The sequence below is a fragment of the Pseudopipra pipra genome, chromosome 5 (genome assembly GCF_036250125.1).
Source record: "Pseudopipra pipra isolate bDixPip1 chromosome 5, bDixPip1.hap1, whole genome shotgun sequence".
NCBI lineage: Eukaryota > Metazoa > Chordata > Aves > Passeriformes > Pipridae > Pseudopipra > Pseudopipra pipra.
In genome coordinates, this window is record NC_087553.1 from 38,333,164 (window position 1) to 38,348,378 (window position 15,215).

Here is a 15,215-nt window from a genome sequence, read left to right on the forward strand (position 1 = left end):
GAAAAGGAATCACAGATGAAGTGGAAAACTACTGGCAAGGCTTTATACCAGCAGCTCTGAGTGTGGGAATGAGTTCTGTGGAAAACCACAGCATTTGGCTGTAGAAACACAAAACAGGTGTCTATAGGTCAGTTCACATTCTTGTCGGCCCAAATTACCTTAACAAGCAATTCCACAGTACTTAGTTTCTCAGCACGTTCCATCTATATTGTCACCAACTGGACTTCGGGCATCAAGTAGTTGAGCTGCAGGTTATATTCATCAGCTAGAGTGATCTAGCTGATACCGCCTGGCCAGATTTTAAGCAGCTTACAATTCGCTTTTAAACAGTAGGGCTACTCTGAAATGAAACACAAGCTCTTTTGTCTTCCACAAACTATCACAGGCACTGTTTTCTTCTTCTCTTGATCTGAGTACATTATGGTATAAAACAAACTAGAATAGTAAACAAGTGTGTTATGAAAGCACATTAAGAGACATACCCTTGAATATTACTATTCTTCAGAAGGAATCATAAGCCTATTGGTCTACATCATTAAAGAAAACCATTAATACATTTGGATGCTGCAATTTAATAGTCAGAAATTATAATATTTAAAGCCACTCTCCTACTGTTCTCCCTCATCACTTTCTGAACTCCCCTTACCTACTGTGAATGGGGACCAATGTGGAAGGTATGATAACAAAGATGATAAATATTAGTTTACTCATTGTGAAAATGCATGCAGGGTAACCTCTGGCAGCAATGTCATCTCTTTCAACTTGTATTACTCTAAGTGCAATCATTAAAGGCCACTTCCGTCCATTTAAATTCAGAGTAAAGAGCAGTCTTTGTAACTGTTAAGCTCAACTTCTCTCAGACTGTGCTCTTGTTTTCCTGAATGGAGTACCTGAGCAGTAGATAAGCCCTTCAGTGCTCTACAGTAAAAGCCATATTGTAGTATGTAATATATTTTGGCTTACTACTGTGGCATAGTGTCTTTAAAAAAAATTGGAGCAGTTGACTTTAGATCCTTAAACAGCTTCCTGGTCATAGGGTGTCTAACTGCCAATATGCACTTAATGGAAACCAGTGATCTAAGGTGAAGAAGCCTTACTCAACATCCTGCCCATTCTTTCCCACCCTTTCACATAATAGTTTGCCCCCTACCTCTTGCCAGTAGTTGGGGGAAAGCAGGGTGGGGTGGGGAAGCTTAGACATTCTTTGCCCACAGCCATCTGAGCTTTCTTGGATTTTACAGACAGTGAGCTCTTCCTCAGCTGACCTACAAATACAGTTATTTCTGATCTGGTTCTACCAAAATATTCCACTTTTTCCTTTGGATCTGCAAAAAGTAGTCAATTCAGTGTTTCGGGTCTGCCTTGCGTGTTGGTTCCCTGCCAGTCTATCAGAGAAAGGTAAGGGAAAATGGTGAAAACATAGATGGAGAGGAAAACTGCAGGCTTGCTGAGACAGACTGGAAGTATTAATGCTCTTAATCTAGAACAAAACTTGTTCTAGGGGTTGTTAATACCATGTTAACCTACCACTGATCAGCTAATTTTCTATAGTTTCTCCCACCTTTCCTTCTCTGGCACATAATCCCTTGTTCCATGACTATTTTAATTTCTCTTTTCTCATGGTTCCTTTATCTCTCTTAGTTTCTTGGGCTATTTTGTTTGCTTGCTTTTAAAATTTTGAGATCCTGGAGCACAAGCAAGAAGTTGCCTTGGATGCAAAGCATTCAGTGCTGCTGGCACAGCTGAACAACAACAGTGATTAGAGCTGGTGAGAACACTTCGAACTGATCATTTTATGTCAGGAAAGCCTTTTTTCTAAAAACAAAGGATATTCTATGCAGTTGATTTTAACAGCTCTTCCCACAGATATGTTTCTGAGGATTGGAATGAAGTCTTCAGTAAAAGACTGAGTCAGAAAACTCACCTTTTCAATCTCAAAATTGACATTTCAACACTGCTCCATTTTGTGATTTTTTTAAAGAGTTTGCAAGTAACTTTCTTCACATAAATCTTCAAAGTTTTCATAAAATTTACATTCTCATGTTGTATAACAATAATACATATAAACAAACAAGCATCTTTGATTGATGTGTAGTTATGATCTGATTTAATGTTTTTCTGACTTTTTAAATACTGCCTAATATTCTGCTAATAATTTTCAGACCATGTATTTTTTAGGAATCATGATGAGACCTCTGTGACTAGTTCTGTCACATTTTCTCTCACACTGGCTTTCCTCTGTTCTGCAAAAGGTAAGAGGGCTTTCGATTTCTTGTTTGAAATCCTGGGTCCTTTGAACTTAATAGCATGCCTGTGCTCAGTTTCAGTACATCAACAGCTTCACCCTTTATCTTTCCTCTTAGGAAAGTGGTGATCATTCCTACTTATTAACCTGTGTCTGTTTACTGCATGATGAAAGCTATTTCCAGAGTCAAAGCAGAAGCCACTCTACACAATCATGCGTAGCAAAGATACTCAGTGTACTGTAACAACAATGAGTCAGCAGTCCCCTGGCAGCCAGGAGGGCCAACTGTGTCCTGGGGGGTCTCAGGCAAAGCATCACCAGCCAGGCAAGGGGGGGTATTGTCCCTCTCTGCTCTGCACTGGTGCAGCCTCACCTCGAATATTGTGTGCAGTTTCAGGTGCCACAATAGAAGAAAGATATTAAGCTATTGGACAACGTCCAAAGGAGGGCAACGAAGACAGTGAAGGGTCTGGAGGGGAAGCCGTATAAGGAGTGGCTGAGGCCCCTTGGTCTGTTCAGCCTGGAGGAAACTGAGGGGAGTCCTCATTGCAGTCTACAACTTCCTCAGGAGGGGAAGAGGGGCAGGCACTGATCTCTTTTTTGTGGGGAACAGTCACAGGATCCAAGTAAATGTCCTGAAGTTGTGTCAGGGGAGGATTAGGTTAGATATTGGGAAAAGATTCTTCACCCAGAGGGTGGCTGAGCACTGGAACAGGCTCCCCAGGGAAGTGGACGAGGCATCAAGCCTGACAGAGTTCTAGAAGCATTTGGACAATGCTCTCAGGCACATGTTGTGATTTTTGGGGCTGTGCTGTGCAGGGCAAGGATTGGACTTTGATGATCCCTGTGGGTCCCTTCCCTACAATTCTGTGAACATATATAAGGCATGTATTGCCAAGGACCTGGAAGAGGGGGGATGATATATATTACTTAAGAGTATACCACAATTCACTCCTAGGAGTTATGAAAGTCTGAACAATGCCTTAACTGTGTATTTATACTAGGAGTCCAGTTTGTTTTCCTGGCTGTGAGAGAAGTGTAATATTAGAGCTCAGCTGGGAGGTTTACTTATCCACTGGAATCCATTACATTTACATGCATAAAACATAGACAGACTTTTAAACTTCCATTCCCCCACAAAGTCCAGGTTTGGCACAGGTTTTACTTGTGCCTTTTAGTAAAGGAAGCTAATTGAAAGCAATGGTATACAATCCCATAGAACTTGTTAGAGGTGTCCTCTCTAATAAGCAAGTGCCTATTCTTGTCCCTTTGTGGTTCAGTTCCCATTCATTTGCATCAGCACAATCACATGGTCACTGTGCTAGGAAATAAATAAATAAGCCATGTTAAGATAACAATTTAGGGAAGGAACAGGTATTAGGACTATTTTAAATCCAGGTAATTTCACCACCCCAATTTTGCAGTGTACCCTCATTAAGAATTGCACAAGTAGCTGAGGACACTAGTGTTTTGGCAAGAAAAGATGCAGAAACTCCTGGGACAGCTTCATCACCAAGCAAAAGGACCATAGGAATAAAATAGAGTTTTTAAAAAAGAAGTACCAGGTCATTTGAGACATGAGTGCTAGCAAAATTGTGCTTTTTGTTTTGATTTCCATCAACCATATGATGCTATTCCTGATTTCCTACCTTACAGTGCTGTTACAAGTTTTAATTCATAAAATGTTCGCAATGCACTTTGGGATGTTGAAATAGAAGGCAAAATCTGTACTGTTATAATGAATGAGTGATTATAGAAGTTTAAATAAAAAAATTATACAAGCAAATTTCCATGAAGCTTTTTAATACAGTACTTAATAGTTTCATTCTTTATGCATGCATGTGAGCTATGTAGCTTGTTATGGCATCATTTATTTCACCTGCATGTGCACTGTTCTAGTCTTTAAGCCCATGTGCTTAAAATAAACCTGACTTCTCCCTGACTCAATATTCAAACTAGAAAGTTTCAAAACATGTTGATATTTTCAGCTCTTTGAAAAAGACAGCAACAGACAAAGAAATAAGCAGGAAGAAAAAGTTTTGTGGTTTTCAGATTGATCAGTTAGAAAGAGCTGCTCATTTGCCCTCAGCATTCGATGTAGCCCTGTGTTGCCCTCTGGCCAGCAATCAGAGCAAACAGATTCTTCTAACTTCTGCTTCACTGCACCTGTTCCAAGTGCTGCCATGCACAGAAAATTAGTACTCTTGAAATAAAATAAGGAAAAAAAAAGAAAAAAAAAAAAAGAAAAAAGTGGAACAGGTGTTCAGGTCAATAGTTTAATTTTAAATATTGATGCTGAAATTTTCCTTCTCTCCGGATAATAAAAATTAACCAGTGCTTCTCCAGACTAATAGACTTTCCCTGAGTAACATTTAGATCACTAAATAAACATGCAGAGCTGTATTTCCCTGTTTCCAATTTTTCAAAAGTTTATGAGTGGGGGTTTTTTAAAGCTTTTTTTGCTTAAATAAATATATTAAAAAATCATGTTATTTAGAGGTGAATAGAAGATCTATTTTTATTATCTCTGACTCAATAGAAGCAAACCTGCACAGACTTGGATATTAAAAATAGACCTACCGTATGTTCATGTTATGCTTAATATTTTGTACAGATACAAACTTAAATTAAGATCAAGCCCACATTATTTAGATGCCTACTTTAAATCCCGTTTTAAGAAAATTTGCATCCCTGGATATCCAATGACAGATATCCTTAGCCTCCCATGTTGATCACCCTTACTTCTTGCACAAAGTGGACTCCCCTGGAGGCCTGAGGTAAAAATTCCTTCTTTGGGGGACCTCTTTGTCTCCTTTAGTTGTTTTGGAAGCACTTTGTCTTTGGAGAGGTCAAAGATGTTTAAGTCAGGAACCTGTCTTCCACCAAGAGCTTACAGGATGAATAGCAAATTGCTGATCCAGTCTGCTAAGCCTTTTCTGAAGAAAGCCACTGAATGAAGAGAGTGATGCTGCATTTTCAATACTCTACTCATGGATTATACGACTTCCAGAATTGGGAATCCTTCTTTCCTGGAGATCAGGGCACCCCCTTGGAGTGGTGAGCAGGCATCTGCCATCACCCAGAAGGCAGCTTAGCCTCCAGCAGGAGCACATGCTGTCCCTGCAGCTCTCCCCCTCACAGAAAAGCTGGCACTGAAGCCTTAAGAGGCCAGTCGAGCAACACTAACATACGGTAAAAGAGAGTTTTACTCCAATATGGCAGCTAGGCCACTTGTTTGGGAACAAAGGGAAACTAAGGGTCCTGGCATATATTCCTAGCACACTGCCATTTTTGTTCTACAGTCAATTGTGTGCTAAGACAAAATTTATTTGCATTGCAGGGTGCTTTTACTGCCTGTCAGTCAACAACCACTTTTCTTTAACCCAGGGAAGTTTTAACTTCAGCAGGGATGAAGCTGTGGGCGTGATGTAGGTCACCTTAAGCTTGGATCATAGCAAAGTTTTAGAGTGTGACAAGCACATGGCCACTGTAAGCTCCTGCAGCTCAGGCTCACCTAAAGACCTTTGAGATGAGCAGGCAAGCACCCAGTGAATATGGGTGGTGGAGGTTACAGGCATTGAAAACAGGCATCCTTGACTGCCCTCAAGGGCTTGCTCATTTTAAGACTCCTAAATCCTAAATTCTGTCCAGCTTTAAATCAACCCAGTGGCTAAAACATACTAGAAGCAACTCACAGGAAATAATTCACTGCTGGGTAGAGGTCTCACAGATGACTTTGACCGATCACATCAAGGCAAGCTACTTTTTCCCAAAGGCAATGCTGTTGGGTTAGCTTGTTTCATTATGCCTAGTGAAGAATCGCTTTGTACAACAACATCACTTTTGGTTGTAGTCTTTGGTTAGGCAGATTTAGGGCAAAGCATTTTTACACAATTTCACACTGGGCTGTGTGGGTGAACAAAGATCCTGACTAAAAGAAAAAATCATTTTTAATCTTCACAGTGAATCACTGATTTAACAATGACAGCTGCTGTGCACACTTTGTCAGATTGAAGTTTCACTGCAAAACCACTGTAACGTTCAATATTAGCTCAGCTTCTTGCTACAGCAAGACACAACCCTGATATACAGAGTATCTTTTCTGATGGAAGACTGATTTTTGTCCTTGTGCAACTGTTGGTGAAACTTCTAAAGCAATGCCCAGGAAGGCACAGAGCTGCACCATCTACTGCTGAACTGCTCTGCTACCCAGATTTATTATCTGAAACTAGGATCCAAATAAAGGGAAGGCACACTACAAAGAGAGTCCAGGAGAACTAATATAAACAGAGAGTAAGAAAAGAAAAGAAAAAAAAAGAACATTAAATCTTTAGTGTTAAATGTAATTGACTAACATCAGACTGGAGGGAAATGTAGTACAACATGTAAAACTCACTTCTCTCAAACAAGAAGCTTTATCTTTCTGAGACCAGTTTCATGCCTAAATAACCAATTAGCAAGATTTGGGTTAAAATCCCTATACTCCTTAATTTGAGGAAGGACTTTAAACAGCTGTTTCCCTGTTTTATACAAGTGTCTTAGCTATTAGATTTAGGCATATTCATATTGTTAAGTAAAACAGTATTTAAATGTAACAATTGCCTAATTTTTAAATAATAATAAGAGCTACTGAAATCAAAATAATATAGGACACAGATATACCTGAATTTTAGCTTTTGTTTCAAGCCAGCCATGTTAACAAATAAATCCATGCATTAAACTATTCTGGTATACAGCTGGGAGGAGAGGACACATCACATAGCAAACAGCTACCAACTTCTGTGTTTTTTCAAAGGCTTGATCTGGTTGATCTGGTTTGAAAACTGCTCTGAATATGACTCTACCAGTGCAATGATCAAGAGAATATTGAGTCTGAAGATCACAACTGAGTCACTACTGCCAGAGCTTGTGCAATACATGATATGATGAGTGACAAAACCAGATCTGACATTAGGAAAGGGTCAATATTTAAGTGTCAAAGTGTTTTAATCATGCCCAGGATTATATAGTAGCTGACAATGTATGCAACTATTTTATTTATTAATTTGTTTATCTTATCTATTTATGATCCTTATTCTAGGAAATTTAAGAGAAGCAAATTTCTTAACAAAGCACAGTCTGACTCTGTTCTGATAGCGTTCAAGACTATGCCAAAATCTGCAGCTGTGGAGGTTCTCTTCTGCCAGTTCCCATTATGGTTTTATCATCAGGCTTGTCTTTTTTCTTACTATGTTACCCTTTGATGATAGCCTTTGTCTTCTCAGATTAATTTCTTTTTGGTGCTAATTACATCCTTTCAGCCTGCCAAATTCGTCAGTAGGATTGAAAAGAAGCATCAAGATCACTGACATTCTGGAAATTATGGCCTCAAACAACTGCATACCATCTGTAAATTTACCTGAAAACCACCCTTTCCCCTGTTTCAGACCTAAATGCTTACTGAGTGTTTCAGATCTCCTTTCTCTGACATTCAGAAACTTTCTCATTCTAAACCTATTTTTATTCCTGGGCAGATTATGACTGTCCTTTTCTGTTGAGTCTTAAATATGGATGACTTCACGTTTTTTTGTCCTGATTTATTCACTACCAATGCAAACTCAACACAGTTAAAAAAAAATGAGTTTCTTATTTTCTCCATGCATATTCATTAGCAGGTGGAAAGGATCATACACAATCACAGTGCTTACTGAGGCAATTTGCCTGCATCTGCCCATTATTTATTGTTTCAGGTCACCTGTCCTTTAGAATTATTTCCGTCACTTCTGTAGCACAGAACATCCTTTTTTCCTAAATACCACCCATACGTATGACAGAAGAGGAGCTCCTTCAGAACAAGGAAGAGGCCCAAAGGAAGGAAATAATTTAGCAAAAAGAAACAAAATCCATGCTAGAGATCAGAGAGGAATGCATGGCAAATGACTGACAGTATTCCGCCATCCCTGATCTGCTCCACATTGGCAGCATTGGAGGCAGTTCTGCCATCTGTAGTTCCAGGTGGGAATAAAGGACATCAGAGAGAAAAATCTATGGTGCTGAAGTGCAGAAAGTGTATTCTGGTTAAGAATGATAAAAAATTGCTTAGGCAGCTGGAATGAGCTCTTCTCAGGGAGGAAAGAAGAGAGAGCAATTTTACTGTCTAGCACAGAACAGAACCCATTATGTCAAATTGCTTTGGGCATTTATTTAACATCTGATTTGCCTAGGGCCAGGCATCTCCAGCTCTTTACAAGGAGACATTAAAGATTCTGTTATGTGGTACACGCACTTTGGGGCTTCTAATCCCTTCTTCCTGTTTATTTCATTGGGTTTAAGTCCATTGGTTTTAGTGGTACTACACTGGCACAGAACTGGAATAACACAGGATTTGATGGTGTCAAAAAAGTTATCCACCATGCACTGTACCATGTCAACTTGTGTGTGCACTATTTTGCTACTTCCGTGATGAATTATAGTACACTTTTTTTCTAATTATTTTCCAAACTTTGATTGAAATGAGAATCTATCATTCAGAATACGAGTAAGCACTAAAAATAAAGTCAGAGAGAAAAAACCACACCCTTTGTTCTTCACTCATTCGGAAGTGATTTTCTACCTTCCTTGTAATGGGGAAAAATGCACTTTCTCAGTTGTAGTGGGAGCAAATTTACTAGACTATTTACAGCACACCTGTTAACTTGCTGTGCCAAGAAATGTTTGGGAGGAAGGATTTTTTTCTGACATCCACATTTTTATTCACTGGTTTTCCTCTCTGGACTTCTGTGCTGTACAGTACAGATATTGTTCATAATCACATTTCTAAGCATTTTTGATATGGGCGGGGAGATGTCACTCCGTTTTTTATTAGACAAAAGAATTTAATATTTGTTAACACACAAATATTAATTTCTTGCTTCAGGGAGACAGTAGATTTAAAGGAGCAGTAATCCTGACATTCCTGACTCAGATTAGAAATCAGTATTTTATACTTGGATTAGGAGCATGCTCTAGGCTGGAAGATCCTCTGACAATTTGCATATTTATACATACACTACTTCACTGTGATTTGCATTCTTATTATTTATATTTACAGAGTTGGCTTGAGGTTTCCTAATGAGATATCACCCAATTTCACTATTTAATGTTTATACTAGTCAAATTTTTGTTACTTGTCTCTGCATTGTTAAGAAATGAATGGAGGGATTTGCACAAGGAGTCACTGGACCTGATAGACTTCAGATGCCATCCCACACAGTCTCTTTGCAGTTGACAACTAAATGCTTCATTAAGATAAAATACTTTGGAATCCTAAGGTTGGTTTCTTTCTTCAGAACACAAAGGTACCATCTCTAGCTAAGCAATACCCTATAGTGCCTCTTCTTAGGCCCTCTCTGAACTTTCTGAGTTTTTGTTTTCCTACTGATAGTGATCTGAAGACATTTGGGAAACTGTTTTCCTTTTCTGAAAGTTTTCAAGGGTTCCTTCCATCCTGAAGCACTATGTTCCACAAGGTAACTTTTGGAGAAAACTTTTCTCTCATTTATTTAATGTATTGCACACCTGAGCAGATATTATAGAACACACTGTACTGCACTGGTGTACTGGCATTGTGTACACCATGGTAGCTACCTAGCTGCCTCTGCTATTCTGTTTTGAGTTCCTGTAGATTTTTGAAAATTGTTTTGTCTTCATAGAATTATCTATTTGACACTGACCTATTTCAAAAAAAGTCTCTCCTCATCTTGGAGTGAAAGCACTATTGCAAACCCAATAAGAAAGGATATTTTGAGATCTATTTTCTTAGCTTGGATAATTTTTTTTTGTACTGACAAGTGGACCTTTGCAAAGGTTTATTATAGGACTGACTATTTGCAATGGATTCATTGGTCTTGAATAGAAGAAGTTCCCCAATTTCAGTTTTACTTGCTACCTTTATTTTGGCAAAAGGCAAAGGCCTGAATAAGGACTGAAATACATTTATGTCAGAACTGAATATGTGTGGAGAAAGAAAGCTTCTGCCTCAAGAATCTAGCCTTGCAGGCTGTTACAGTGACCAGAATTTCCTAGCTGAATTGTTTTGTTACTAGCAGGAAATCTACCTCTTTTACACAGCTGATAGCCTTACACAGTTTTGTGTAAGGCTATCACTTCTCATGGAGAGACATTTAGTTGAGTGTCTTACAAGATGCCGACCTGGCATGTCAAAAGCCCATCAACAGATTTATCTGCTACCTGTGTGTGTTGAGTGCAGGTGGCTGTGGAAGGTGGTGGATTAACGACTTTAGGAGAGGTTGGATTCCTGTGTGTCATCACCCAGGCAAGGGAGATGCAATTCTCTCAATTAAGCAGTGTTAAGAACCTGTGGTTTGGATATTATACCTATGCCAACTCTTTTCTCTGTTGCTTGTTTGTCCAAATTGCAGTTCAGCTTTGGACAGTCATTACAAATCTAGAGAGAAAAGACTGAAGGTATCATATTTTGACTTTTTAAAGTATGTGATGGTAAGACTCACTGTTTTACAACCTCTACAGAGAAAGCAGAAGGCTATTTACAAGGTGTATTAGAGATTAAACTCTCACTTTAAAGATTATTGTATAAGTTCATTAATCTATCTGGTTTGAAGAAAGAATATTACTTTTAAGAGTCTCAGAATGTCCCTTCCACTGCTCCTATGACATGTGAGAGTGTGTAAATATAGATTAAATGAGCATTATATGGAAGGAGGGAACTGGATGGGGTATCTACTTCATGGCTTACTGGGAACAGTTTCACCTACTACCGACTCACTTGCCTTAGAGCCAGTTTAGGTTACCACACATCAAAGAAAAAATTCGCATGGCAAGGCTAGGTAGAATGACATCAGTATGCATTGTGTCAGGTCAAAGTCTTCACAGCCAAGATTATTCAAACAAGTCTGCCTGGTAGTCATGTACAGACTGACCAGAATTACAGTTCATCATTGGCCGATAAAGACAGGAATGCTTTCACAAGTGAGTTTCAGCTCTAGCACATCTAGCAGTGATCCCCATACTAAAATTTGCTCACTATTTTTGCCTGGCACTTTATCTGAAGATAATAAGCTCTTTAAGCAAACAGCAGCACCTTTTATCCCTAATGAAGAGCATAATACTGACTTAGTGTTTTCTTAAAAGTCTGTGTCTTCTTTCTTATTGTCTATTGCAATGTTGTCTCTTCATCATATAGCTCCTTTTCTCCCCATTAACAGCAGCAGCCTAGCCTTTCAATACTATTTCTAAATCGTAGATTTACCACTCTCAAAGAAAACAGAAAAATCTGTTGTGGACTAATAAAATGGTTATCTGCTTTAATGTAAATGCCCTGCTTTATTTGAAGTCTATTTATAAAAATGTATATAGCAAACGTAAAATTTATATGCAATATTCTGGCTTTCAACTCTGAAACAATGATTTCTAGCTTCCTCTTAAATAGGAGACTCTTTCTGCTGCCCTTTCTTTGTCTTCACCTGAAAATTAGCTTTTATAAAATGCTGTTCTGCATATTTTAATGCCTGATGTAATCAAGAAAATGCATAGAAGTTGTAATTGAGTTCATTCAGTTAAGGCTCTGCATTTGGAATTACCATCTAGATCCCAAGTGCTGTCACAGCAAAAACACTGCATCAGTGACAGTTTTCTCATTTGATCTGTCCACAGTGGGTAATTATAATTCTGTTCTGGTGGGTTTACTAAAAATGTCTTTGTGAAAGCCTCCTCCTCCATACATTTACAGATAAGAGAATATGCTGTAATCCTCATTCTTCGTACAGAAGGCTGCTTGCCACTTTGACAGGGAGAATGAACTCCAAGCTCCCAGCCCATTTTTTTTGTTGTTTAGCAGGTCATTGCTCTGCATTCATTTTCTGAACTATCAATATCTTGCCCCTATCATTTTTAGCACTCATCTACTGAAAATGTTGTGTTGTTCATAAAGCAAAGAATTTCCTAAAGGAGTAAAAAGTGTTTTTCATATCTATTCTCTGTGACTTGACAGAAATCCTCTCAGAAGCCTTAAGCAGTGCTAGGCTTCCTTTCAATTCAAGATGCTGCATGTAGAAAAGGTTCAGTGGGCTACATCCAAAATATGATTATTGACCGAAACTGGGATCTAACTCTGTAAATCCTGAACACTAATCCTAAATATGGGTGTTCAGTGTCCGAAATGCCCTGAGGGACTTTACATTCCCTAGGCACATTTTCCCAATATTTAATTTCTCTGATACACCTTTATCTTATCAGGTCAAAAAAGCAGCACTAAATCAAATCGGGTATCGTTTGCCTCATTTGATCTCAGGGCCTAGGTTTCTTTTAGAGACTATCTGCAGAGTAGTGCACTGTGATCTTCACTAAATCAAGTGGGAGCTTCCTCTTCAAAAGAGAATAAGAAAATGAAGTACGAGGAACTGCTTAATACAGCAGCAGAGTGGCTATAACACTTTCTGTTATAGCTATGACACTATCTGTTTAATTCTGTCACCTGCTAAGGGGATTCAGAACAGGCACCTTGTCAGTCCCTCTCAAAGGCACCCTAACCACAGAAATGGGGCTGAACCTCTGTTGTGTGGCAGTGCTGATGTGCAGTTGTAAAGCTGTGGGTATGATGTGGGTGAAGAAGGAGGAGAACCAGTGTTTGTCACACTTTGAAGAAACACTGGAATAGCTTTTCTCTTGTTAATCAGGATAACTAGCCTTGCAGAACAGGCAGGCTAGTTTTCAGCCCCTGGACACAGGAATACACTCTTCTTTCTTGTCATATCATTAAAAAAAAAAAAAATTCAATAACTGGGATACTCAATCCTCATGTGAAAAATAACATATCCTTGTGCTACTGGGTTTCAGAGGGTAAGACAGGTTCCCCCTCCTTTTGTGAAAGGAGTTTCAAAAGGAGCTGAAGGCCTTTATTTGGAGAAGGGTTCAAAGCTACAAACACCAAGGAGAGTGTGATGCATCTAAATTGTTATAAAAGTCTATATTTGGTCCATATGCTTGGTGCTTCTTATTAAAAAACTTTAAACATTGCTTCAGATTTAGGTTTCTCTTTCCTAAACATGTGTGAGTTTTTTTGGTGCTTCCTTCAAGGTGCCTCGCTGTACCTAAGTGTAATAATGCAAGCCAAGAAGCTCAGATAGTTCCAATTTGGAGTCAAGCATTTTCAGCACAGAGATTGCAATCCTCAGCATCAGACCATCTAAAAACACTCTTCACTTTGGTTTTATTTTAGTTAGTGGTCTGACTCATAGGTCCCTGAGTTGAACTGGTTCTGTATTAAATTTTCAGATTGACAGTGACATTACTGAGACAACATATTCAGTCTCAGAATAGCATATGTGTGGGGAAAATACTGTTTGAGAAGGTTATTTTTTACATTAAAAACTTATTCTTTCAGTCATTTTTGAAACAAAAAATCACTGAAAAGTTAAATTTCCATGTTTCATCAAAGAGAGAAATATTAATTTATTAGGTTTTAATTAATTAATAGGTTTTGCTTTACCTATTGTTTCTTATAGAAAAGAAATAATATTCAAAGGGAGAAAAAAGTAGTAATCTAGTTATTTTCTTGCTAACTATTTCTTCCACACACAAAATTTTGGTTCCAAAATTCCTTAAATATGATTTCTGCAGACTAAATATTCAACTGATTGATATTTTGGTTAAAATTCTTCTTAATTTTATGTCTTCGTATCTTCTATGTGTTCATAACATCAGCAAGTCAGATAAAAGAAGTCTGACTGTATCTTAGTTGTCACATTTGCTTGAAGAAGTTAGGTCCATGATGCAAGAGCTTGCTGCCTTAAAATGGGTTAGATTACCATTGGTCAGAAAAAAAGTCACCTAAACAGTTTCGCTTTGGGAGCAGTGACAGAAGCCCTTGCTGTCAAATCTCCCCAACTGCAATATTCCATCACTTGCAGGTAAAGCCAATTATATTCTCCTCAGGTCTAATTTTTCTGCTTTCTCAGGGAACAAAGAAAGAGTTCAAGTACCTGCCTACCTAAAAATGATCACAACAGATCATGAGTGTGACCTGCCAATGAAGGCACTTAACTTTCTGGCCAAATAGGAAAATGCATAGTAAATATAAATCTCTATCAGATCCTGGATGGAAGGTGAACTCAACTGCAGTCTGCATTTAGATGGTATTTAAGAGGATCAGACTCCAGACAGACTCCTGAAGAAAACTACGTATTTGGTCTAATGTGTTTGAAAAGCTCTGATGTGCTATTAGACCCTGAGATTAGAATTTATATGAATTGCACAGCAAAGGAATAAGAATCAGCAGTAAGAAACAATTTGCAACAAATAGGTAGCAGCTATTCTGTATCACATTTGATGTCCCAAAATAGCAATGAAATATGATCCAGAAGGTGATAAGTGAACAAACACGATTGATTCGTAGGAGAGGAGGAGGGAGATGGGTTGGAACATTGCAATTGTCTTTGTTGTGTTGCACTGGGGAATGGAGGCTGAATGAAATATGTTCAGCTTAATTCTGAACTGCCAGTCTCAACCCTTTGATTAAAAATAAAAACTGTTGCATCATGGCATACAGCATTCTCAGTCTACTATTCCCAATGAAAAGCATTTTTTATATCTGCACTGCATTGCATTTCAGATATAATAGAGTATGCCTAGTTTTAGACTATGTAAATAGGCCTGGCAAACGACTAGTTGGAGAGGAGCTGATATCTAGTATTACAGAAAAGGAAATAAAAGATAGGAGAAACTATTCCTGCAAATATATGGTTTATCTAATATCAGATATGAAACTTGCTAATGACAAAGTGCTAAATCATTTGTGGGATCTGACATTATTTGTAATTTGTAAGTTCCAGTATTTCCTACTAACCATCAACCATAAAAGTACCTGATTTCTACACTGAAGTACCACAGCAGCACAGAAAGAAGTTACTTTCTCAATTCATAGTCATAAATTAATTAATTGGTGTAAAACTGTATTTTTGAGAAACTGAGTTTC